Source organism: Lepisma saccharinum, chromosome 2 (assembly GCF_977018435.1).
Source record: "Lepisma saccharinum chromosome 2, izLepSacc3.1, whole genome shotgun sequence".
In the NCBI taxonomy this organism is placed as follows: Eukaryota; Metazoa; Arthropoda; class Insecta; order Zygentoma; family Lepismatidae; genus Lepisma; species Lepisma saccharinum.
This window is the reverse complement of record NC_139230.1, coordinates 147,572,492-147,598,438: the sequence shown is the minus strand read 5'-3', so window position 1 is coordinate 147,598,438 and position 25,947 is coordinate 147,572,492. Positions and strand designations below refer to the sequence as shown.

Here is a 25,947-nt window from a genome sequence, read left to right as displayed (position 1 = left end):
AGATAATTTGATAATATTTCGAGAGCGTCTCGGACCCGATGAGCCCTCACAATAATCTTTGCATTGTATTTTTATAACTCTACGTCATAATCGTCTGACAAAAGTGGCAGAAAAGTGAAGTAAAACAAAACGTCGTAATTCTACTTGAATTCGTAGCTAGACGAGGATGGATGATGATTGTACATTCATTAATTTCATCCACTCACAGAGAAATGCCGATTCGCTGGCCGTAACTCGAATCCAGAATTTTCGTCGGTTGGGTGACCGAGTGCATTAAGTGATCAATTTTCAATCTCGCCACCGAAGTTACCGGGTTCGAGTCCCTGCCTGGACATGGGTGATTATTGTGAGTGTCCCTTCATCAATTGAATCTAATCACCACTCACTCTCATCGACCAAAAGGGGCAGAAAAGCGAGACTAAATAACAAAAATACAACATTCAAATCTAGAATATTCGGCAGAAAGATGGTGAGGCGAGCGTTCAAACGGTGGTTGAGTTTCCCCCTCTCAGTTTACCCTCAGTAACTCCAGGAGAATGTCTAGATGGTATCTTCACCAAAAGCCATTGACACTCCTTCCTACTGGGCTTTACAGATAACGTGTTAGCACGATAGGATAATCGGGAATGGACTTATAGTTTCTTAAGCTCTAGTTCTCTTCTAAGGAGAGTAACCTGCCTTGTCTCGACCTGTTACTTGTTTTCGTTACTTCCCCAGGCAAAATAATTACCATAACATTTCAATAACTAACAAAAACGGTTCAATCGAATTAAAGACATAGACTAACTACCATATTCTTTACCATGGATATTAGGGAAACCTCAGTTCTTTTATCTCAATGATACCCAGACATTCAGTTTGAAAATATATAAAAATACTATTTATTTCGTTGCTTAAATATGTACAAAGAATTACATATGAAATAACCCCACATAAGAAATGACTTGATCCTCTTTAATTGAAACACTGTATATATATATGAGAGGTTCGTACGCTGGTCTAGACCAGCAGTACTAGTTCAAAAATGTATCTAGCTTGTGACTAGCATACATGACATGTTTCTCTAATTCCCGTTCTTTCTTGATTATAATGAAAATTGCCACGCAAAAAGAGACTAAATTGGTTGAAATTACAACAACTGATTTGGCACTGTTCTTGAAAATATATATAAAAAAAAAACAACTGATACGATTATTTTTCCACCCTGTCACAGTCCCTTTAATCCCAGATTAAATAAAAACCGGACACCTTGACAGTGTTGAATCTACAAATTGAAACTAATATTTTCGCGCAACAAAGTACTTGGCTTGTCACCAAAGGATAGACATATTCTTGTAATTAAACGCGACCCTTAATTCCCTCGGATACGACGTTTCTGTAAGAATAATACAAATGTCCACCGAAACTAAGCGTTGGCTTGTCACCAAACGAATCAAGAAAAATGCGTGGACTTACCTATGCATTTCGATGAAAGTAAATGGTTGATCTGTGACCGCTAGGTCTCCTCTTGCCCAAAAAACGTAAAAATGCCAACTCCCGTTACTCAATCGTTTCCCTTATATAGGCGATTGAAAAAAATACAACAGTAAACTGGGCTTTGTCCACCCCCCTTCAGGATTGAAAGGACAAGATTTTGAAACTACCCGCCTTCTGCAAGCTGGCTTTCACCGTCACGTAGACCAGCTCTGCATAAAAAGGAAGTATGGCTGTCAGTAAAAAAAAGAACATTGAACATACATAAAAACTAATAATAAAAAAGGATCTTGTAGTGATTCTATCATTACAAGTTTAAACTGGGATCTATATCACTACGTGACTGCCACCACGCATCACACCCAGGACGCCTTGATTACGAGGCGACGACGACGTTACCACTACGCCATCAGGGAGGTCCGTATAATGGGTTTCGTCTTGAATTTCCGGTGACGAGACAGTACATTGACTCGGATCCTACTAGAACTTCAGTTCCAGTCGAGATTAGTCTGAGCATAGGAGAATCTAGAAATATTTTCGAAGGGAGAAGGGGGTTCACAGCATACATATGTATATGTGTGTGTGTGCACCCGCGTGAAGGTGAAACCAGTGACTTCGCCCTGACTTCTGGCATGATATTTTTTCTACAGCATATTGTCTTTAGAATCTTATCTAACAGTAAAAACAAAAGTAAATCACGAAGCTATCCATGGGATTGCATACATTCAGCATTTGAAATGCCATTTTTTGATGGTTTGTAGCATCGAAAAGAGCAAACCCTTACTAAGAAAAGTTCTTCGCTTCGACGTCGTCTACGCAATATGAAAGTTGTCCATGTTGCACGACGGCATCCTGTGCATTAATGTTCAAGAAAATTACAAGTAGCAAATAATTGAGTTAAATTAAATTGTGATTGACAGATCCTCTTAACTTATATTCTATATTCTTAAAAAGAAAAAAATACGTCTGTTAAAGTATTTCAGGAACAATCTAAATTTAGCAACTCTTCCACTCTGAAGTGGATATATATTGAATATAATCCTAATACATTCTGTGACTGTCAGAATCTATATCAGTTGCAGAAAAACCCTGATTTTCAGGATAGAAGAAAAGTTTTTTTTAGTATTGTGCTCAGTTGTGGTCATAAGAAGGCCCCGAAGATCCAGGAGATCAATGTGTCCCTTAAACAGTTACTTTAGTTTAGCAGCACAATCTAGTCAATAGGGAACCCTTGTTCCATAATGTAAGGAGCATACAAAATACCCTTCTATAAAACTAATATGAAAATTGAAGAAATCGTGTTAGATCCTCCCGTTACAGAAATATTATCCGAGGTAGACTCAGAGACCCATTTTTTAGCGAAGTACAAAAAAAATTCTACCTTACAATTACTATTTGTCAGAGTGAAGTTAAATGTAACCATATTATTATTATTATTACGTTTATTCGATTTTTCTTGCATATCGATGATGTTGAATTCTGATTAGATTTCGTGGTGTAAAAATCTAGCATACTAGAAACTGCAGAGAAAAATTAGGAGACTAGATTTGCATAGGGCCCTCTGCTATCGTCGTCTCTGCTTCTGCTTCGCTTTTTGGTGGTGGTATACATTAAAGTTTTATTGATCCAATAGGTAAGTTAAAGGTAAAATTCCTCGTGCATGAAGACACATTTAGGAGATGTGGGGGTAGGGCCCCACACATTCTCGATCTTGGCCATTTTGGAGGTGATGTGATCAGTACCACGCTCCGGCCGCCGCCTTTACTACCCACAGGTACCCATTGATATGAGGCTGGGTGAGCCCCAGAGCCGTTTTATGTGGGAACAAGGCAGGAAAATGTCGATCACACACCACAGGAATCGAACCCGGGTCTCCCGCGTGTAATCAGATGCCATACCGACCAGACCTCCGCGGTAGACCATTACCAATTAGACTATTGATGCTGAACTCTTTCTTTGTATTCTTTGGCAGACTGGAAAATGATATAATTTGCACGATTCTATCTTGTGTTGCTTGATCTCTTTTTATTTGCGTTGGGATTTAATTATATCACATTTTTTCACGATAATTTGTTGTGGCCTTTGGGTGGGGGTGGGGGGGGGGCGCATGAACTGCTGTTACTCCCTGCTTAATCCGCCAATGAATCTGAGAATAAAAACAGACTTAAAACAAAGTTCGTCTATCGTTCTATCGCCTGTTTGTCGTGATTATCATGATGGCATGCTAATTGAATACTCGTATTTGTTAGTTTTGGAAGGTAGAAAATATTTCGATTTGATATTAATTGAATTAATTTATTTATTGTTTTATTGATTTTACTTCGCTACTTGTGCCACTTCTAGCTAATTTGCGAAGATGGGTATGAGTGATGATATGATGAAATTGATGAATGGACACTCACAAACATCCATGCCCAGGCCGAGATTCGAACCCGGGATCCCTGGCGTCGTAGCGCGAGGTGCTAACCACTCCGCCACGGGGTCCGGCGATATTATTTAAAAATTGTGTTATGGAGCTTGGGGGTATTGCCGTTTGTCATCCTTTAATCTACCAAAAATGGGACTGAAGAAGAGCTGTGAAGAAAAATATAACATGTAAAAATGTTTCCGGAAAGGAAGTAAAGGGTTCCAATTCGAAAGTTTGGGTGATAGGCCGCCCGCAGGATTCTTTTCCAGGGGGGTAGCAATGCTCAAAGCGGGGGAAAAAGTGGAGTTAAGATAATTCTCATAAAGCAACCCCACCACTAAGATAATTTGCATAGGTACTTCATCTGTTGTCTTTCACGTCACCCCTCGTCCATATTTTTACGCTGTAATTTCACCATTCGAATAATATGACACCTTTCCAGATATATCAGGGGGGCAAGACCTCTCTGCCCCCTCTGCGGGCGCCCTTGCCTGTCCGTCCTCCGTCAAATCGTTTGAGTTGTTTCCACTTTATGCACAGATAGGTTAATATGGACTGGGCCTACAGTTTAAAGTGGGATCCGAGTCACTGTGCAATGTGCCTCTACCGGTGATCGAATCCGAGACCCCTTGATTATAAGGCAACGACGATACCACTACGCCACCGGGAAGACCGACTGCACTTAATAGGCCCATTATAATAAAACTATAGATAACGTCCCGATTAAGAATTGTGCTCAATTAACGTTAATGCTTTAATTTCGAAATTGTTCGCTGAACTCTCTTCGATGAGGTAGTGGCAACGTCGTCGCCTTGTTATCAAGGGGTATAGGGTTCAATACCCGGTTTGGATCCCACTTTAAATTGTAGGTCCAGACCCTTATCACCTATCGGCACATAAGTGGACTTAATACAAACTCAAAACTTTTCACTCACAATAAGATTATTAATCATTAATGAAGTGATGAGAAAATGGAATGAAAGGAGTCTGGATCACACACGATAAATCAAAACGGGGATAAGAACACCATCTGAACGAATGATTTAGAGCGGCCCGTCATAGAGCACGTAGACTGCAGGCACCCTTCAGTATCAATGACCTGAAAAGTATACAAATCGCGGTCCCCGTCTGTGCATCGGCCCGACGTTGCGAGCGCAAAAGTTTCTTAACAGAAGAATGGAACTGGAAAAGATAATTACGCCAAGACGAACAATGTGGGCCTCTGTTCTTGTGCTAAATCATTCCAACACGGCTCTCAAATTTCCACATCCTCATCAGACGAACAAAGTTTGCCTCTTGCAAACTGCAGCTAATAGACCTTCCCGGGTTTTGTGTGTGCAGTTACATTTCCCTCCCCACGCTCTATATCTTCGTATTTACACGCACATTCAAGTCCCGGCATTCAAGTATTGCCCCGTAAGGCACGTAAACAACTCGAACTGAAAGGCACAATACGTCAATCTTCCGCAAACCGCCGTTTCAAGATCTTTAAACCACTTGCGCTACGTATTTTTACGGGGGGGAAGGCTTTTCGAGGAACGGCAGCGAGTCGGCCATATCTCAGAACACTTCCAGCAGTTCCGCTGCGTTTGTCGCATGCTAGTGGTCTGTGAGCGAAGCAGTAGTGGTAAGTACGAGAGTTATGATCAGTTTAATACTTAATCAAACGCTAAGTAATGAATTACTGGACGTCTTTGTGACCGTGAAAGCTGTCTCTGTTAATATCACTTTCCTGAAAAATATATAGGGACGTGCGAGTGTTCATTTCGTGCGCTTCTCTCAAACTTCTGACTAGGGCGTAGCGAAGAACCGAAGTTCATGCACTTGCGCAGGAGGTCAGCAATGAGCTTGTAGACATGCATGCTGGCGATTGGCGCTGTTTAGTTTATTATGAGTTGATGCGCGCTGAAAGTGAATCGAATGACCTACATATCGTAACGAGTACGTGTTGCATGAACCGTGTGTTTATTGATATTCGTTAATTGTTGTGCATCTAATATGCATCGCATCTGTTTCCGTGCATGACAGTGAGTGTGTGCGGGAATAATCTGGTAGTTCGAGAGCGTGCACCTGTGTTTATTTAGGAAGGGGGAGGGGATGCTTACTTGGATGGGTGTTTCATACATATATTTATTATGTGTGCGAAGGTTATCAGGGAAAGACTTTTCTTTGTGGTTTGCGTATATTTACAGATGCACATGCGTAAAGGCACTTTAAATGTGCAGTAATGAGCGTCGTAATCAGGGATTTTCTGAACTTGAACTATTGACACCACTTAAATTATTCACCACCATCGCGTCAACACTTGGATTTTTTTAACAGCAAGAAAACAAAACGTGGCCAACGTTCTGATTTGTTTGTATGCATATGATTTATTTATGATATAAACTTGCAGTCGTGACGAACCATTTGTGTTCCGATTCATGAGATAAATGTGTGTTGCTACATCAAAATAAATCAATTTCCATACCGTAATTACTATTACACTATTATTTAATCGTTCTAAAGAGCATTCATTGTCCATATGCACAGGGCCTAATTGAAACAAAACCTGTAGGTTGAGTTAGAATTCGAAACAGATGTTAAATTCCTTGTCGGGAAGAGAAAAGGAGACCAATGATCACAATAAACAACTGAACCAATAGGTTTGTAGAGTGCCATTTTACTGTCCGAGACGTTCAGCTTGTGTGTAGAAGCTACACAGGGCTTTATGCTGTGGTTTTTGATCGATTGAATTGTATTATTTTTACGTAGCTTTTCTTCCACTTTTGGCTAATCGCGACGATGAGGATGAGTAGTGATATGATAATCAAGGGACACTTAACAAGAACACCCTTGCCCAGGCTGAGATTCGAACCCGTGACGACAGGCGTCGCACCATGCAGTGCTAACCACTCCGCCAAGGAGGTCGGCGTTATGCTATCTTGTAATGTGTAAAGTAGTAAATATAAATTACATTACTAACCTTTTCATGAGTAATCGCTTGGATTGTATTTTCGCATTACAGCGCTTTGATGTAGAAATGGTTTAAAACAATAGGGCTCATGTGGAAGTGATGATCCATAGTTTATCACGGTACGCGATTTAGGTAGCATTCTCGGACAACAGGATCAACCCGAAGTCTTTCTTTGTCTTTCTGTTTCGGTTACTTTACGTCGCTTTTGTACTTCTTGGGTTAATCACGACGAAAACACAAAAATCCTTGAACTACAGATCATTAGGCGTAACCCGGTTACATGGATTCCGCTGTTTTTTTTAATATTTTTTTTTTTACTAAGATACATATCTATTTATAGGCATTAATGTTCCCTTGATGTGTTATCCCCCGCTTGAACCTCTAATTTTATTTTTCTCTGTTATCATGTTTTCATTTCATCCATCTACCTCTGAATGTAAACGAGGCAAGCAGTTAGTGATTTGATTTGATTGTTATTTAGTGTTGCTTTTCTGCCAATTTCGGCTAATCGCGTAGATGAGGATGAGTAATATGATGAAATTTACGAAGGGGCACTCACGAAGAACACCCATGCTAGGCCGGGATTCAAACCAGGGACCACTAGCCTTGTACTGCGTTGTGCTAACAACTCCGCCACAGAACTCGGTAGTTAGTGCTTTGACTAAGATGAAATTTTTTAAAAAAAATTATTTGTTAAAGTTTGTTTTAAACCCACTTCATGCTGCTCAAAGGACGTCCCCATATTTGGTTATTATGATTGAATTAAAATTAACTGACTTTGTTTCTTTTATCGATTATACAAATAGTCAACTTCCTGCTTTCTTCTAAGTTGAAATCAAGGATGATAGTTTTCAGTGGTGTCGCCAGGTTCGACGACGGTGATGCTTAGGTAGGTTATTCGGGCAATGCACCTTCACCAGGGACTGAACTCGAGACCCTTAGGTTTAAACTCAACAGTGTTAGCCACTCGCTGCCGAGAGGCCCACATTTTCGCAGGAAAGTGAGGATCGTGTGCAAAACACATGCCAATGATACCTTTCTTAGCTGTGAATTCATTACAATGTTACTTGTAGCAGTGGCGGCGATACCCGCTTTTTGGGACAACCCTCTGCCGAAGTGAACAAGCTATAAACAGATTTTCTTAATTTTTATCTCGTTTCCAGTACGTAAGTACCAAAGGAGTTACGATGTAACAGTGTTCGAAACATTTCTTGTCCACATTTTTCTATTAGTAAAAATATTTGAGCTAGGAATTTCTAGAAATACATGCAATAAACAATATGAATATCATGAAGTATTTTTGTTAAAGGCCAGATTTTTACCCATTTGGCTTGTTCATTCCTTCGTAGCAAATTTGTTTCGAGCCTGATAATTCAAGTTTATAATGTCGATGTCGTTTTTCACCCCTTACTCCTGCCTTTTCCCTCGCAACTTTACTGTTCTGTACATACAGTGGCGTGCCATGGATTTTCGAAAAGACAGTTACGTCTACTTTTTGTTAGTAGTCAGTCCTCATTTTGCCATAATTTCCTGGCTTTTGGCGTTCTTGTTTTAGGAATACTGGGCCAAAAGGGGGGCGGGGTTATGATCCCCACGAACCCCCTTGGGCGCGCCACTGTGTACATTGTAGATGGCAATCTCTTCTTCAAGGACGAGTTTAGAGACAGGGCCCGGACCCCCTTGAGTATGTCATTAACAAAGTATAGTAACAAATAGGCTAAAATATAGTATTTTCATGACCTCGTGACCATGACGCCCTCTCAATAAAGGCGATTTTTTTTATTATTACTAGGTTGAAGTTATGAACTGCTGAACTGGCCCTCCCACCAGGGGTGCTCATCCCCCACAAGGCCAATGGCGCATCCCGCCCAAACTCCTGTCATGTGTCCCCCCAAATCATATCATTCTCGCCCTCAAGAGATATCGTAATCCTCACAGGGGGGGTCTACCATAACTTTCTTCTTAGCTTTACTGAACAACTATACTTGATCTGCCCCTCCTTCCTAAACAGGGGTGGGTTCCCATCAGTCAAGACCGCCTCTAAAATCGTTCATCATAATCCCCTATAATAGTTGAATGAATACGTAACAATTGATGTCTATTTGAATGAAATACTATGTTCAACTGTCCATATTTTTTAATTGTTCAATTTTCGAAAAAAAACCTAAAGCTAGCACATTGATTGGTTAAATGTAGTAAATTATGTAGACATGCATATGAATAGTGTTTGTGAACATGATTGCGAGTGAAGCGAGCAAGAACATTTTTACATCCATTTCTTTGCAGGCTTTCAAGAATATTAATATAATGGGGTGTCAATACTTTTAGGAGGCCGAGATGTTTAGTCTTTTCCATCTTCTCTTTTGGCATATCCGGGGCCGAAAACGTGTGGATTCATATCGCTAAATACAGTCTCCAAAATTTAATGTTCGAACTCTCTCCACTACAGAAATCCCTTGACAATCTAAGATTTAACACTTTATCAAGAGCATCCTATCTCTCCCTTTAAATTTTATACTCAATCTTACCACCAAAATTCCCATGTCAATTTTAGACTTACTGTTGATTTTGAAGAGTGGATATTGTTGCCTCCTCCAAAATAGTAATTCTCAGTCTCCACACCAGAATTTCCGCTACACAGTCGAAAACAATAGTAATACACAAGAATTGTATACCTCCCTATATTCAATGCTCAACCACTCTCTAACTAAAATACCCGCCATAATCTAAGACATAGAGTTGGATACTGTCCCCCCAACGTTTAATTCAGAATCCCCCGCAGAACCCACGTGTCAATTAAGCCCTAACATGTAAGAGTTGGATACTCCCCCCCCCCCGTCCTTCGATAATACCCTATAACACTTTATTTTCTTCATCTAATGGATTAAGTATGGTGCATTTTAGGTGTAAAATGTTTACATATATTTTGGAAAAATATATAAATGTTTAATTTTATATTATTTGAAGGGGAGAAATTCCCCCAAATAATCTCGATGGCGCAGGCTGCGCCATAATCTCCCTCCCCCTCCCCTGTGGTCACCCCTGCCTCCCACACACTCTCTCTTCCACTCGCTCTGCACCATGGCCGCCAAAACGGCACAAACAGGAAGTTTTTGTTAACGTTTCTCCTTCGGACTGCGGGTGGCCAGAACTCTCTAGGCTAATTATTTTATGGTTTCCCCAGCTTTTCAAACGGCAGGAGACGGTCCTCGCGATGGCCGCGGGATCAAACAGGGTTCTGTGTGGTGTTTGTCCCTTTTTCAGCGCCGGAATATCCAGGGAGTTGGAAAGTTGCCGCCAGGCAATGGACCTGGTCAAAGCAAACTGTTGTAGGTGGCAGCACCCTTGTTGTGTCCCCACGTTTTTGACGGGCAGTTGTTCTCCCATTTAAATACATGGGAATTTTGATGCTGAACTACAAGGCGCTGTAGCTGAACGTACTGCTATTACATTAAATTGCAAGTTTAACCTCAGAAATTATGTCGGAACATGATAGATAAATAATTCACTGCACAACAAATTTGAAGACATTTTCTGTCCTTTATATGAAATCATGTGATTTGGACTAAACAAAGGATACAGAATTAAAATGTGAAAACCATATGCTTCTATCACACATCATTTTCATTGGACAGCCACCTTATTCATTGCTACAAGTATGTGTGAAAGGCATAGTACAATACACTGTAAGAAAACACAGTAACAATACCTACGAACATGACGTTGTGGAGCATTTATGCTTGTACATATCTGTAGGGTCTCCCTGATGATAGACCAACAATAGTCAGCAAGCATACTGCCGTTCCAACGTCTTCTGAAGCGCTTTCCATACACAGCAATGTCCGGGTGGAACCTTTCCCCATGTTCATCACTGACTGCTGATGCTCCCAGGTTTTTCGGGGAAAAGCTCACATGTGAGTCCAGAAAGTGTAATCTGAGGTACATGTGGCACCCCATGATATGAAATTAGTGCGCCATGTCGCGAACAGTGAGTTCATATTTGTGTGCTTTGACATTACACAGGAAACTAGAGCACACGAACTTGAATGCCTGCCATGCTGCATTTGCTGGGTCTGAAAGTGTAGACTCAAACAGCTTTAATCTGTGTGCCAACAAACACACTTTCCTTAACCTTTGCTTCACTTAAGTGTGGGAATTTCGTCCAGATGTACCTGAAAGCTTGGCCTTCTCGGCCTAGTGCTTTGACGAAGATTCTCATCAAACCAAGGTTGATGTGTAATGGGGCAGAAAGACATTATGATTGGTTGATTGTATTAAAATGTTTGGTTGCGTCGGCATGTGTGGCCATTTTGTGCCCTTCAATATATACAGGGAAATATTCCCTTATCTAAGATTCTTACTTAAAATGTTAAAACAAGGGTTGTATAAAGTGCAAAGTTGTAGACAAGACAAAAGCAATACATTAAAAAGTCGAATTAATTAAAAGCTTCCTCGCAGACCACCTAAAGCTAAAATCATTTGATAAAACACTATTATCACAGGCCCATAGCCAGGCAAGGGCCAGGGCGGGCTGAGCCCCACTGGAACTGCCATCAGCCCCCTTTGACATTAGGTAAAACTTTTTTGTATAATTTGTTTGCAGTGAAGAGTGAAAATGTAGATAGCTCGCAACTTTAGGGATAAATCAACAGAACATGAACATCAGCTATGACATTCGCTCATCTTGTTTATGAGCTGAAGTCTAAGTAGCTGCAAGTATTTCGAAGATTCTATTATCTAGACTTTAGAAAGTTCCTTCATAGGGGAGCTTCTTTATCTGTTCTTTCGCTACCCCTGTTGCGACTTCCCATTTAGACAGAAATGTGTGACTTGGATGTCATCATGCAAATTCCCTTCGCATCTGCATCAAAGGTCGACAGCTCCCAAGTATCAGGAACGAAGGGGAGTTTTATTGATTCGGCCGGGGGTGGAATGTACTGTAGGTACTGTGATTGAATATTGTGCACTTTTTGTGTGTGATATAAATATCTGTATCATCTAAAGTAGTATGGAGTGTCTAAGGAATGATTTCAGTATCAGCCAATTAATCAAAGAGGTGTTTTAAAACATGTAGTAAATTATGTAGTATTTGTGATATTTATAAATTTTATATAACTTAATGATCCCCTCTTTCACACACATAATTTAACTTCATTTAATACTGTTAAATTAAAAAAAAATTGACTTGGTTTACAAAGCATCCCCTGGAGATCAATTCTAGCTACGGGCCTGTGTTATCTCCCAACAGGGATGAGAAATAGCTGGCGAGATTAGAAGTTTGCCGGAGGAAAGCAAAATCGGCACATCCAACAAGAAAATGTAGAATACTTAAAACGACATCACAAATACAGCACATGGAGGGTCCAACCCTTGCAGCAAGTGACCATGGTTTAGACGGCTGTGTCCAATTCGTAAACCGCCTCGCTTCCTAGATTACCTGATTTTGTTCATGTTGGCCCGTACCGATGGGATATGTTATGAATTCAATACACAGTGAAATAAGAACTTCTTCTTGACTAGAGAGAAAGCGAGGAACGCCATGCACCTATGGTTGGCTTAATCGCGTGAAGCTTCTTCCTCGTTGCCGCATCCCACATTTTGGGGCTTGTCAATTGGATCCCATGATATGTTCTTGATGTCTGTCATGGCGGCCAGTGTTCACGGACATAATGATTATCTCTGTCCCGACTGTCCCACTCACAGAGGAAGCAACATTATTTCATGTAACCTTGTTGCATACATCTTATCCTGTCAGTGGCGTACGCAAGACGGGGGTTACGGGGTTTAACCACCCCCCCCCCCCCTTGAGCTTGTGAAATGTTATGAAAAATGCTGTGGAAAAAAAATTAAATGGCCAATTTACCACAGTCAAAGATCTGGGACAATACTACTACTACTACTACTAATAATAATAATAATTTGAATTGTTATTTCCATGCAACACGGAGAAAGCACAGCATTCCAAACACATTCGTCTTTCAGAGGGCAACTATGATTTAAAAGAGAGAAAACTTGTCTTGTATCTCAGTTGCAACAATGTTCAATACACTGGCGTACGCAGGATATTTTTTCGGGATGAGCTGGAATAGTAAATGTGGATAGCACATGCCTTCGTTTTGGAGGGCAGGATGCATAATAATATATTTCGTATTTTTTGAGCTTTTCAGTCTTTTAAAATTGTATTCAAAGACAAAAATGGTAATCGGGACTCACTTTAAAAGAGGTTTCGCATTTACACATTTTGATTTTTTAAAGTTCTTAACGGATTTTTATTTGAAAATTCTGATTTTCTCAAAATTTCGGTAGGGGCTGTAACCCCATCACACACCCCTCTACGTACGCCAGTGTTCAATGAACATGTATTTTTTTGTGTGAACAATGAGAATTAACTAAAGAAAGTTCTTGGTTCGTTGTAAGCGGCTAATGTATAGATAAAGGCTAGGCGGACAAGAACAGTCACCAGTCCGCCTTCCCATTGTTTACCGCAGCATGCTTGAATGTCTCTCTTTTAAAATGTCTCACCTTGTTGACTAGACAATTATTCAAACGACAATAAGCTTAACTATTTTAAAATGTTTTGTTGGCAAGAACAGAGAGACAATCCAGATGTGAATTATCGGGGACATTTATGCGGGGAAGAAGCCGGAAAAACTCCAACCAATTCCGGAAATCGAACCCGGATCTCCCGCGTGGTTGTAAGACGCTCTACCGACCAGACCACCGCAGCCCCTTGGATGAGTTCCATACTTTGATTATTTTAATTTATTTTATTGTATTTATGGATTTTCTTCACACTTAAAATGTCTCACCTCCTTGACCAGACAATTATTTCGAACAAAGAAACAAAAAATGCTCCCAGAATTTGATAAAGATCGAATGACTAGAAAGTGATATTGTTCTATTGCTTTCGTAAATACTATATTTATGTAGATCTCTACTACTTAATAGTAGTATTATTATTAGTAATTCAGCTAATTAATTAATTATAAGTATTATTAATTAATTGTGATTATTATTTAATTAAAGTATAATATAACAATGGTAATGTGAATTTGGAGAACATTTTAGAAATAACCCCCCCCCCCCCTTGATAAAATCCTGCGTACGGTATTGTATCCTGTTATACTAATGTATAATTTTGAGCATTCATTCTTTGTAACATAGGAGAAACACACTTTCGGCTATTGTACCATACGTTTCTTATGTAACTTTCAAATTTTCTGTTTTTGGCCAAATGACACGTGATACACGGAAACAAATTGCAGGTTCGTTTTTGTCATTCACAAATACATTAGAATCACACATTTTCATCTAAAGGACAAATTTTGTGTTGTGCATTGTAATCAGTGCTGTGAAACTAAGAATTTAAATAAGACGATCGTCAACAACAGAAAAGATATCGGAACTCAAAAAAGCCTTAAAATTAGCACAGCACTTGTTTATGTCACTTGCAATTTTCACAATTTAAGTTCTTTATTCTCGTGAATCTGGTAAAGAATAATACATAATAATTCCACGCGACTGTACTTTCATATTTATAGTTGTTTATAATAACTGACTCCTTTTCTTTTACGTGATATCATATTTTCCTCATGGATAGTAAATATGGTTCTTTATTTTTTCGTATACATTTATCGAGAAGAATAGTGTTACTACAAAAATATTTTATATTCTGTTTCATGTCTCGCAACCTCTAGGGCTTTCTTATTTACAAGAATTATAATTTAAAATTGTTGTAACCCAAAACGAAAAGGACGAAAATACGAGGGGAAAATGTCTGCTTAATACAAAGAAAATATATGATAATATTAAGTTATCGGATAAGGCATAATGTATAATAATAAATATCATGCGCTTTCTCACTTAATACATTTTTCTTTGTAATTTGGGGAGTTTCTCCGATTCCTACTCCCGCCATTGAATTACACAAACTCACAAGTCGCAACAAGAGGAGGAAACATAAAAGCGTAGTGTAAAAATCTAAATGTTTGTATTATAGACCCATGACAGCTTGCGACGACCAAAATTACGTCACGTTTAATGCTCTTTGTGCATAAACATACTATATTTAGCCAGTCTGAGGTACCCTGCCGTTGCGCTTTAACAGATTAATTCTTAGATTCAGGAGAATGCAATTTTCGGAAAACTATGGCTTGCTACATAATCTTAAAGGTTTGCTAAACATATTTTTGTTATCGATTTACACAAGAAATTCTTACCTTCGCTGAAAATAACGTTTTAATAGCCATCCAATCGCGCTCCAATGTAAACCTTGGGGCAACCAGATGACTAACGAAATTCTGTAGGGACACAACAGGGGTGGTGCCTCTAGCGAAAAAAATTGGCAATGAACAGCCCCATTCGTCCAGGCTTGCACACACCATTGGGGCTGGAGTGGGTTTTATCTCTCCAATGTCTAGCTTGGTTCTGTGTACAGTTTCAGGCTGAGCTGATTTCCAGTACGCCTTTGCAATGTACCGACTTGACGTCGTTTATTTTTTTTTAAAAAAAGGAGTTTTGCACCCGTCACATTACACGGGGTCCAGCCCCTTACCATAACTAAAATAGCACAATTGCAGTGTCGTGTTACTAAAATATTAAAATATTCTGACTTTCGTTAAAAGCTAAGGTTGTAAAGGGGCACTCAGCACCAGAGGCGCAACCACGAATTTTTGTCTGGGGGGCGGCAAGTACCAGGATAAACGTACCAATAATAATGACATTATTATTATTATATATAATATTATATGTAATAATAATAATAATATTATTATTAGTGGTAGTAGTAGTATCAAAGACGTGATTATCCTCATAAATTACGCAAAATGGGGGTAGAAGTCGGTGCTAAAGCATTTGTTTGGAACAAACTATTTGAAATATTTTTTTCAACACGTTCAATTTCACATTAGCTAGTAATGGAAAATAAGCACAAACTGTATTTTTGAATGGCAGAAAATGAAAGGTAAACGCATTCCGAAGATAATTCTTTTTGTACATAACATGTATAACTTTCACGTTCAAGATATGTTTTACACATCTGCAACATGGAGCGACATAAAATAAGAAAATACATATGCAACACTAAATTGTGTACGTATTCGAAGTTTATTCAATACATATATACAACACATATTATTTAAATACATTACAGAAAAGAACAGTAATGCGAGCGAAGCGACCAAGAAAATTTTTAGATCCAATTTTTGCAACTGACAACAATATTGATTTAATAGAGCGCAAATAATTTCATGGAGTGCCATGGCGTTCTCTCTTTTACATCTTTTTAAAATTTAGATCGCTCTGCGACCATGGCCGAGCAGGAACTGCGAGCGAAGCGAGCTTCAAACTTTTACGAAATATATTTTCATTTGCATAAAATTTGAAACCAAGGGGGACAATTGCTCCTCTTTGCCCTCGTGCAGGTGCCCTTGGCCATCAGTCCCCCCCATATTTGCCCCTAATAGGGTGCAAATAATATCACGGGGCGCCAAGGCATTCTTTCTTTCACAGCATTTTTGATTTTGATAATTCGGCCCCCATTGCCGACTCCCGCCAAGGCCTAGCTACGGCTCTGAACTTGACGACACTGAGAAAGGGAGGCGTTGCGAGCGAAGCGAGATGTATTTTTATTTGCATAAAATTTGAAATCAAGGAGGTTATTGCTCCTTTGTGCCCCCCTGCAGGTGCCCTTGGCCGTCAACGTTTGCCCTTCCTAGAATTGACTTACGTCGAATCGCCCCTGTGGTTGCGCCACTGCTCAGCACACACAAGGACAACAAAACAGGACAACACGCACAAAATTATTCTGGTCATAGTGCCAGTCGCCAAAGCCTCGTTCGTCTGCAAAATGCAGTTCAGGGTGTACTACGTGGAAGTGAGGTTGACTATTGGGTGCCTACGTGGAAGGTCACCCCTTACACCCCAAATGTCGAGTGTGAAACTGCCATCATGTAACAATGGGTCATGATCGACATTAGCATCTCTCTGGATGAAGTCGTGGACAACTTTGCAGTCATCGTCGATTCTTGCATCTTCTCTGTTTGAGAGGCAAGATCTTAAATAATCGTGGCTGTGTGTTTGAGTGTTTTTAAGAAGCTCTTTTTATGAACTATTTGTCCGCACCTTTTCCCCTTTCAATATTATCCATTATCGATATTCTTCAATTTTCGTGAAATTTCCATCATAAAATCGCATGTTCTGGCTACCACATAGGAGCCTGAGTTCGATTCCTAGGCTGGTTCATCTCGGATGTGAAATATTTCGTTAATGTCCCTACATAAGCTGCTCTGTGACACGTAGCGTCTCATGAATGGCTACCTGGGGGTAAAGCCGCCAGAAAGTGGTGCTAGTTATATCATCTCCATTCTGACTTGAGATCAATGTGTAGTCCCCTAACCTAAACCTCTATCTGCCGTCATGGCTACGGTGCAAGGCACAGCTTTACCTTTACACCTTTGGCGTGTTCCCCCATTTTTGGTAAAGTTACACTACAAAGTTTATTCACGTGCGAGAAGCTAACAAGACCTAGAGTGCAAATGATACACTTTATGTTCACTTGGTTTATTATATGGTGCAGAATATCATTAGGACTTTTACTTTAGGAGGGGGAGGGGTTGTTCACTTGTCTCAGTGGAGTGGGGAGGGTGTTAACAAAGTGTAGTTTCGTTTCTCCATTATAGATTTTGCAATTTTCATCCAACCGACCCCTACATTTTCGAAGAATTTTTCTTTAGCCCTGGAGAGTATTTTGGGGTGTTTCAAAATTTCATAACATTGAATGTTTCCAAGCAAGTTCGCTTATTTCCTAAGACACATGCAAAATTTTAAACAAATTCTAGCTATTGATTGAGCAGCAATGAGGTCTTGAAATAATGAATGTATGATTGCTATTTTTTGGCGCAGATGAGTGTTTCGGCAAACTTTGCACCCTCCGTATCTACTAAACCAAATGTCCAACGGTATTAAAAATATACATTTTTGTAAGGATTTTTCATGAGTAACAAATACAGCAAATGTGAAGGAAATCTGAGATGGTGGGTTTCATTTTTTACTTTTTCTTTATGATTTGTTATGGAATAGCCCGGACGCCAACCCACTTGCTCTTTTTCCAAACTGCATACACTTAGTCATGTGGAATAAGGGGAGGTGTCTTTTCTGTCTATATCTTGTAATCTCGAAGTTTGCAAGTTCCAATACCTAAAGACAAAACAATGGATCACCGCAGACACATGTTTTACCACTGGTGGAAGGTTATTTACTTTCAGGCACGTAAAAAGTAGGTAAAGCATTTTGTCGCTAACGGAGAAAGACCTCCCCGATAGTGTAGCGTCTGATGCTGTCGCCTTATCATCGGACGCTCCCGGGTTCGATTCCCAGCGGAGGCATATTGCACAGTGGTCGGGATTCCATTTTTGAACTGTAGGTTCAGTTCCGATTAGTGCACCTGAGAAGAAAGCGGAAAACGTTTGCTATGGTTAGCACTATGTTCCTGTGAACTTGTTAGCTTAAGTATTGTCTGGAGCAAGTCTGTAGAAGATAAATTTCCCAATATATGTATGAACATTTTAACAGACTCTAGAATATCCTTTACGATGAAAATTTTGGAAAAATATATGCCCAGTTAGGTACTTTAGGTGCATATTATAGGTAAATGTGGGCTCCCAAAGTCGAGGAGAATGAAAGATCTTCGTTCTAAATACACTTGTTTCTACAGATAGGTTATTCGGAATTTGAACCTGCCTCACCATATGCACGTTATAATTAAAATACAGAGAGCTGTTACAAAAAAAAAAAAAAAAAAAAAAAAAAAAAAAAAAAAAAAAACCAAGGGAAATGAGTGTGTAGCGTGGAATTTGTATGATTCTGATTTCGATATCTGAAATTAGAATTGGCCTGCGACTATTGGTTTCAAGTGTGCCTGAAAACCATCAGTTGGTCGCTGACGTTAGCAATTATAAACCACACGAGGGAGGCGAGAGTCCGTGGTGCGAGGTACCATATTTCGTTGTTCTACTTTTGGAGCCATGTGCCTGGCCACCGGTAGACAAAACAATCCCGCTTACCTTTATTTCCTTTTCACGCCACACTGCAGTAACGACGTCAAAGAGTGATGAGTAGGGAGGCAGAAGAGGAGGGGTGCAGTCACTTGATATACCCTAGAATGCCATACAAAAAAAGGGTATTTGGCTAAGAAACCCATATGTATCTCATTTTTCTTCTTTGCTATGAAGGTGCGGCCACTGCCAGACTTTCAAATGTATTAACGATTGATTGATCAATTTGTGAATTAATGAGCGCATAAGCAAGTTGGCTGCTTGCGCCCGCCATATTTAGGCCAGGGACATTAACAAGAAAATATAACATATCCTCACTCATTTTCTGAGATTCAATATAAGACACTTGCTAGATCTGACTAATTAAACATTGAGATTGAAAGGGGCACTCACCACGCGGACGGACAAGCACAGGACAACCCACAACCCCACAAAAGATTATACTGGTCCAGGCACGAGAGCCTCGTTAGTCTGCAAATGCAGTTACCGGTGTGTACTATGTGGGAGAGAGGTTGACTTTCGGTACCCTACATTTATTCACTTTGTGAAAGGAAGTTGAATGAAAATAGTGAATGAATGTTGGACTTGTAGATGACTGTTCAGTCTGTTTTGTCTTGTTTCAAATTTCGTCCCCCTTTGTTTCTTCGCATCCGTGCAAAAATGAAACTGCTTTTTAATACCTTGAACATTTATCTAAAGTGCCTTACAGTCAAAATCTTTTAAAAATTGCATTAAAAAGTCAAATATTGATGTAAAAACTAATTTTTAAAAACGAAAATAAGAAAAGTATTATTAATTTCGTCCCCGAGGTTTTTGAAAAAAAGGCAGACAGTGTTATTGGTCTATTTTCGTGTGTATTGATAATGGTTTATGAAAATCCAAAATAACATTTATTTCATAAATCAATTGAAAAAGATAGGAAAAATACTAGCAGTTTTGAAAAAAGAAAGAAACCCCGAAATATACTGAATTTTCAGAACTGGTTGCAATTTTGTTACCTTCAGCGTAATTTACACGCCTATTAAGAATTTAAGCAAACATTACAAAGAAACCATTTGGTCTTCCATGATGTCAAACATATAACATATCCTCACTCATTTTCTGAGATGATTTGTTGTTGTTTTAGGTCCACTTTATGCACAGAAGGACTAACGGACCTACAGTTTAAAGTGGGATCCGAACCACTGTGCCATGTGCTTCCACCGGGTATCGACCCCCCGACCCCTTGATTACAAGGCGACGACGTTACCACTACGCCATCGGGGAAGCGGAACATACTTCGTGGCACTATCTGAAGCACCCTGTGCAGTGCACCCGATCCAATTTTGTGTTTGTTGTCTGCTGAGAATGACTTGCCACACAGGCTGCAGTCCACATCGTCGTCTTTATTTGATGAATCAACCACAAGTTTTATATATATATATATATATATATATATATATATATATATATATATATATATATATATAAATTCCTACAAAATTTTCTTGGAATTCGGAGACCTATCCAACAGAGTTACTCGGTTCTCTTTCCCAAATACCATCTCTGGACTCTTCCATATGTTTTTATGAAGTGACGTTCGTAGTTTGTGCAATTTATTATCCGTTTCAAATTTATTAGCCTGTTAAGAAGTTACAGACGTAGCCTATAATGTACTTCATCTGTGGCTCAGAAATCGAAAGGGTAACTTCTGGCTGGTGCTATGTAAGTGAGGAACACATGGAATTGTAAGAGCTAGAGCACCTGTTCATTTGAATACGTTTTCAATTTCTTGCCAAAGCAAACAACTGGTTTCCTTGTTGGAGTTTCACAGTGTTATCGTAAATGCTTTTGTTCAGTCAAGGAGTGTTTATTTTCTTCATTTACCACTACGTGTAAATGCAACACGTATTATTCCTTTTGATCGAATCACCGTGGCATAAGCTTTTTTCTGTCATAGTGAACGCCTCGGGAAATTGAAATAGTGGGGAAAATAAGTCATTGTTATTCCTTGTCGAATGGTAGTTTCACTATGAGAGAATATTCGATATATATATATATATATGTGTGTGTGTGTGTGTGTGTGTGTGTGTGTGTGTAGACTATATGGTTATTTGCTTAGTATTGGCGCAACACTGTTTTATAATTAAAAATTAATTCTTAATTAATGATGTGATCAGCGCCACGCTCCAGTTTCATTTACCTCTTAGGGCTGCCGCAGAGCCGCAATATGCATAGACATTGACGGACAAATTTCCACCAGAGATCAGGGAATTGAACTTGCCTCTGATGTGGCATTTAGACACACTACCGACTAATGAGCTATTTTATAATTAAATACTTCCACGGAAAATGGGCCTTAGAATGTGAATTCGTCGAGAACGGCAGTTTTAAAATGACTGCTGATCAACCTTATCTCTAAGTGGTAGACCAAGGGCCGTAGAATCGTGGCCTTCCCTACCTGAGACTCTAGTATATGTATAATATTTATGAAGTTACAAGAATCTTTGGTTCAAGCTATAAGAAGAGCACGCAGTCTTCTTCTTTTTTTGTTTCTTTGTTTTTTTACACGACCGCGCAAATGCATTAAGATTCCGTATAGTTTTTCCAAAACACACTATATTTCGATAAGGGAACATGGTATTAGAAATGCAGTGTTGAAGATATAAAGAATTCGAAGGAAGCTGTATAGGTTTTAAGCAAAGGCACTGAAAGGACACTGGATTACTTTAGTTGGTTATAAAACTTACGATTTGACTAGTGTTGCCCACGAGACGAGACATACCCCGTCCCGCCTAGTCTCGAAAACGAGACGAGACATACCCCGTCTCGCCTAGTCTCGAAAACGAGACGAGACATACCCCGTCTCGCCTAGTCTCGAAAACGAGACGAGACATACCCCGTCTCGCCTAGTCTCGAAAACGAGACGAGACATACCCCGTCCCGCCTAGTCTCGAAAACGAGACGAGACATGTCCCGTCCCGCCTAGTCTCGAATACGAGACGAGACACGAGACGGGACAGGCTTTTTAAAATTCGAGACTGGACGAGACTGACCACCTGTCTCGTCTCGTTTTCGAGACGAGACGGCTCCTGAAAAATAGTCTCGTCTCGAAAGTCTCGAAAAAATATAAACAAAATAACTAATCAATGGCAAATATTTATTTATTCGTAATAAAACATTTTCTTTGGAAACCCAAAACAGTTTCTATTACATGAATAAAGATCTGTAAGATTCCCCCTCGAAAAATCCTAATTCGTCACACGTTGTCCGTAACGAATTTGCCCAGACTTTAGCCCCGTGTCCCAGCTATCTTAACTTGCAAAATCACTGTATCTTACTACTGAAATTTCCTCAGAATACCTTAAATCTGGCAACTATCTGCTACCCCAAGAGCTCTCTTCCATTCAGCCTTGCGCAAAACGATCCGGAGGTAGTCTCTGCCATTGTTTGCTACGGCCCTGTTCCAGCCATACTGGCGACAATCGTCATAAAATTTCTCGCCCAAACAGACCCTTCTTTCATTTGCGACCTTCTTCTCAAAATCCACAGCAGCCTCGATTGCTGGTTGCAAAGTCCAAAGATTTCGCACAAAAAACCTAGGTAGAGGTAAAGTTCCAAGTGCCATGAAAGCACATTTACGGGATGTGGGGGAAAGGTCATTTTGGGGGCGAAGTGATCAGCATCACACTCCGGCCGCTTTTGCCCTCTAGGATTGACCCCATGCACCCATTGATATGAGGCTGTTGAGACCCGGAGCTGCTTTATGCGGGGACAATGCGGAATAATTTCGACCTTTATTTACCCACTCCGGAAATCGAACCCGGGTCTCCCGCCTGACACTCAGACGGCCTAACGACTACACCACCGCGGCTCTAAAAACCTAGTAAAAAGCTAGTGCAATTAGATACTCTGCTTTGACGTAATGAACATAAAATTGCCTGAAGTCATAGGAGTAATAAGCGACATGCGACAGCAACAAGTGTCGCTTGGAAATGAATCCACAGTAATAAATGCAACCTTCCGAACGGAAGCGACTAGACCGGCAAGCGGCACGTGTTGCTTTGTCGCTTGCGTGTCGTTCGGACTGGGCCGTTTTTTAATAGCGTGCATTGTGTCGCCTCTGTCTGTTGGTAGTGAATTCACAGTGAAAGCTTGCTTATAGACTAAGCCAGATTTCACATCGAAGCGACACGCGACCAGTAACACGTGTCGCTTCAGGATTTCACCAATCGAACGCAGGTTTGTGCGGCCCGCCATGCTCCTACGCTGTGAAACGTTGCTCTTGATTGGCTCGTTCTAAAGCAACATGTGTCACGTGTCGCTCCGGTCTGAAATCTCTCTAAAGGAGCGTGTCACCTGTTGTTTTGGTGCGAAAACCCTGTGTCGCTTGTCGCCTGTCAACCTGAAAGCTATCTTTGTGGAAATTTGACACCGAAGCGACAAGCGACACTTATAATTCACACCCAAGCGACACGCGACACAATCCCCTTCAGTCTGAAGGAAAACATTCACCCCGCATCCGTGAACAACGTACCGAGGCGACAAGCGACTCGTGACGCTTGTCGCCTGTAACTTTGGTGTGAAGAAATCTTCCTCACAGGAAACTCTTCGGACCGAAGCTGTAAGTCTCGCTTGTCGCTTGCTTGTTGTTCTACTTAGGCCGTTTTCTGGATACCGCGTATAGTCGCGAGGGCCAGGGCCGGATTAACCTATGGTCAACAGGGGCAATTGCCCCGGGGCCCCCACCAAAAGGAAGCAGTGAAGGGCCTCCACCAAATAAATCTTTTAACCAGCTGGCTATGCTTGTGAAAAATTAATAAGACATTGTATTTTAAAAATAAAAAAAATCGATATTGTCGTATGGCTACACTCTTCTGGATCCACCTCTCGCCTAGTGAACATTTCAGAGTGGAAAGTTTTCTACCAGTGATTGATCAAATCACCTCATCACTCACAGACAGGATTTTTACCTATGCAACTGTCTCAAAGAGGTTCAGTATTCTAAATGAACTTGCAGTGGCAACTCCATCACAAATTACATCTGCAGTTCGCAAGCTTGTGAGCATCTACGAGGAGGATCTGGAACCCTCATTAGAGAATGAGCTGATACAGTTTGCACACCTAGTAAGAACAAGCAGTAGCAATGTCAAACATCAGGAAGACATCCCAATGGAACTGTCTATATATAATATTGTATGTAAGGACCCGTTCCGCAGTACATTTCCCAATGTCGAAATTCTCTTTAGAATGTATTTGGTCTTAATGGTAACAAACTGCAGCGGAGGAAGATCTTTCTCAAAAATGAAATTAGTGAAAAACAGGCTTCGTGCTGCCATGGGACAGGATCGCTTATCCAATCTTTGTTTATTAAGCATTGAACATGAACTTCTTCGTGAATTGGACTTCAATGATAAAGTAGATGAATTTTCGGCGAAAAAGGCAAGAAAAGTGTGTCTACTATAAGTGTTAAGCCTTTGGGAATTTTCTTGAAGAAAGTGTAGTTACTACAATTTCCACAATGAAGCTGTCGGTAATTGTCCAGTAGAGGGACCGTGCATATGTAGTGACATATTTACTCTTACTTGTAAATAATATCGTTTATAATAAATTATGTACGTAAGTACAGTCTACTGCTCAGTTCTGTTTCCGTCTGAACCCCCTTAGTATTTACTATATATTGTAGTTACGCTACAATTTTCGTCAGTAACTTTATTTTACTGCGCTATTCTCCCTGCAAACCTATCTGCGATATGTTCGATTGTGAATGACTACTGATTCTAAAATCAGGTCTACCATTTCAACTGCTGAAAATTGGTGGTTAACATATTGAGTAAAATATAATAAAATAATAAAAAAAATGGGGGCCCCACAAAACATTTTGCCCAGGGGCCTCCACAAACCTTGATACGGCCCTGGCGAGGGTTGTTATCCGCGCATGCGCGATGAATGCTTGCTTATAAACTGAAGTGTCCCTGTCGTTCGTTGCTTCAGTGTGATACTTCCGTGTCGCTTGTCACATTGAACAAGCCACAGGAGAGAAGCGACAAGCAACATTTTTCGCTTAGATACGAACCCTCAGTAAACGTAACCTTCCGAACCGAAGCACCACGTGTCTCTTGTCGCTTGCGTGTCGCCCTTATTGGGTCGTTTTCTTAATATCGAGCGTAGAATCGCCTCGACCTGTTGGTACTGCCCGTGCGGCGAATACTTTTGTCATAGACGGAACGGAAGGGGATCCTGTCGCTTGTAACTTTAGTGTAAACCCCAGTGTGGCTTGTCGCCTGTCGCGTGTTCCTTCTGTCTGAAAGCTCCCTGCGTGTACGATGGATAAAGAGTGCATGGGAGCTAGAAAAGCAAGCAGATTCTGTACATTATCTAGCTATTGATAATCAACAAACTTTATTTGATACACTCATGATTAAGGAATCATATTTATTCTCACTATAGCTACAGTGAGCAAGGTGATTACAGGTTTAACCCATTTTCGAGAATAATATTTTGTGATGTCTCCCAGTTATAACTTTTGTTGGCGTAATATCCTGTATTACTTTTACGAGACGAGGTGGAGACACATAGTGGTTCCGATCCCACTTTAAACTGTAGGTCAAGTCCCGATTAGCCTTACTGTGCATAAAGTGGACTTAAAACTCAAACTCAATCAGTCAATCAATTTTACGAGACGGGACAAGACGAGACACGAGAAGGGACAAACTAATATTTTCGAGACGAGACAGCATTTCCATTTCTCGTCTCATGGGCAACTCTAATTTTGACTACGTATGTGAGAAATACATTTTGCAATTACGTTGATATACAGGGTGACTGGTAATTAGATGTATTCCCTGAAAGGGGTTAAAGTAGAGACAATTTGCAACAAATTTGACCATATCATACCCCGTCCGAAAATTAGTAGTTTTCGAGATAATCGAGTTTCAATTGTTTTTTTAAAAAATGACAATTTTCCACATAAAAAGATGAATTGAGAAAAAACTGCTCATTGTATGGAACTTATTTCAGCGTTTTCTGATAGCTAACAAATAAGTGGTTCGTTGAAAAAAAGTTTATCCCAAATAAGA

At 40.1% G+C, this 25,947-nt stretch overlaps 1 protein-coding gene across 2 annotated transcripts in view; it reads left to right on the top strand.

Annotated features, from left to right (window-relative positions):
- Positions 1–5,438: 5,438 nt before the first annotated feature.
- Positions 5,439–25,947, top strand: part of LanB1 (laminin subunit beta-1) — a 296,443-nt gene continuing 275,934 nt past the window's right edge. For both annotated transcript variants that reach the window (XM_083117589.1, XM_083117588.1), the window contains exon 1: positions 5,439–5,507. The gene's annotated coding sequence lies outside the window, so the exon portion shown is untranslated. The remainder of the gene's footprint in view (positions 5,508–25,947) is intronic.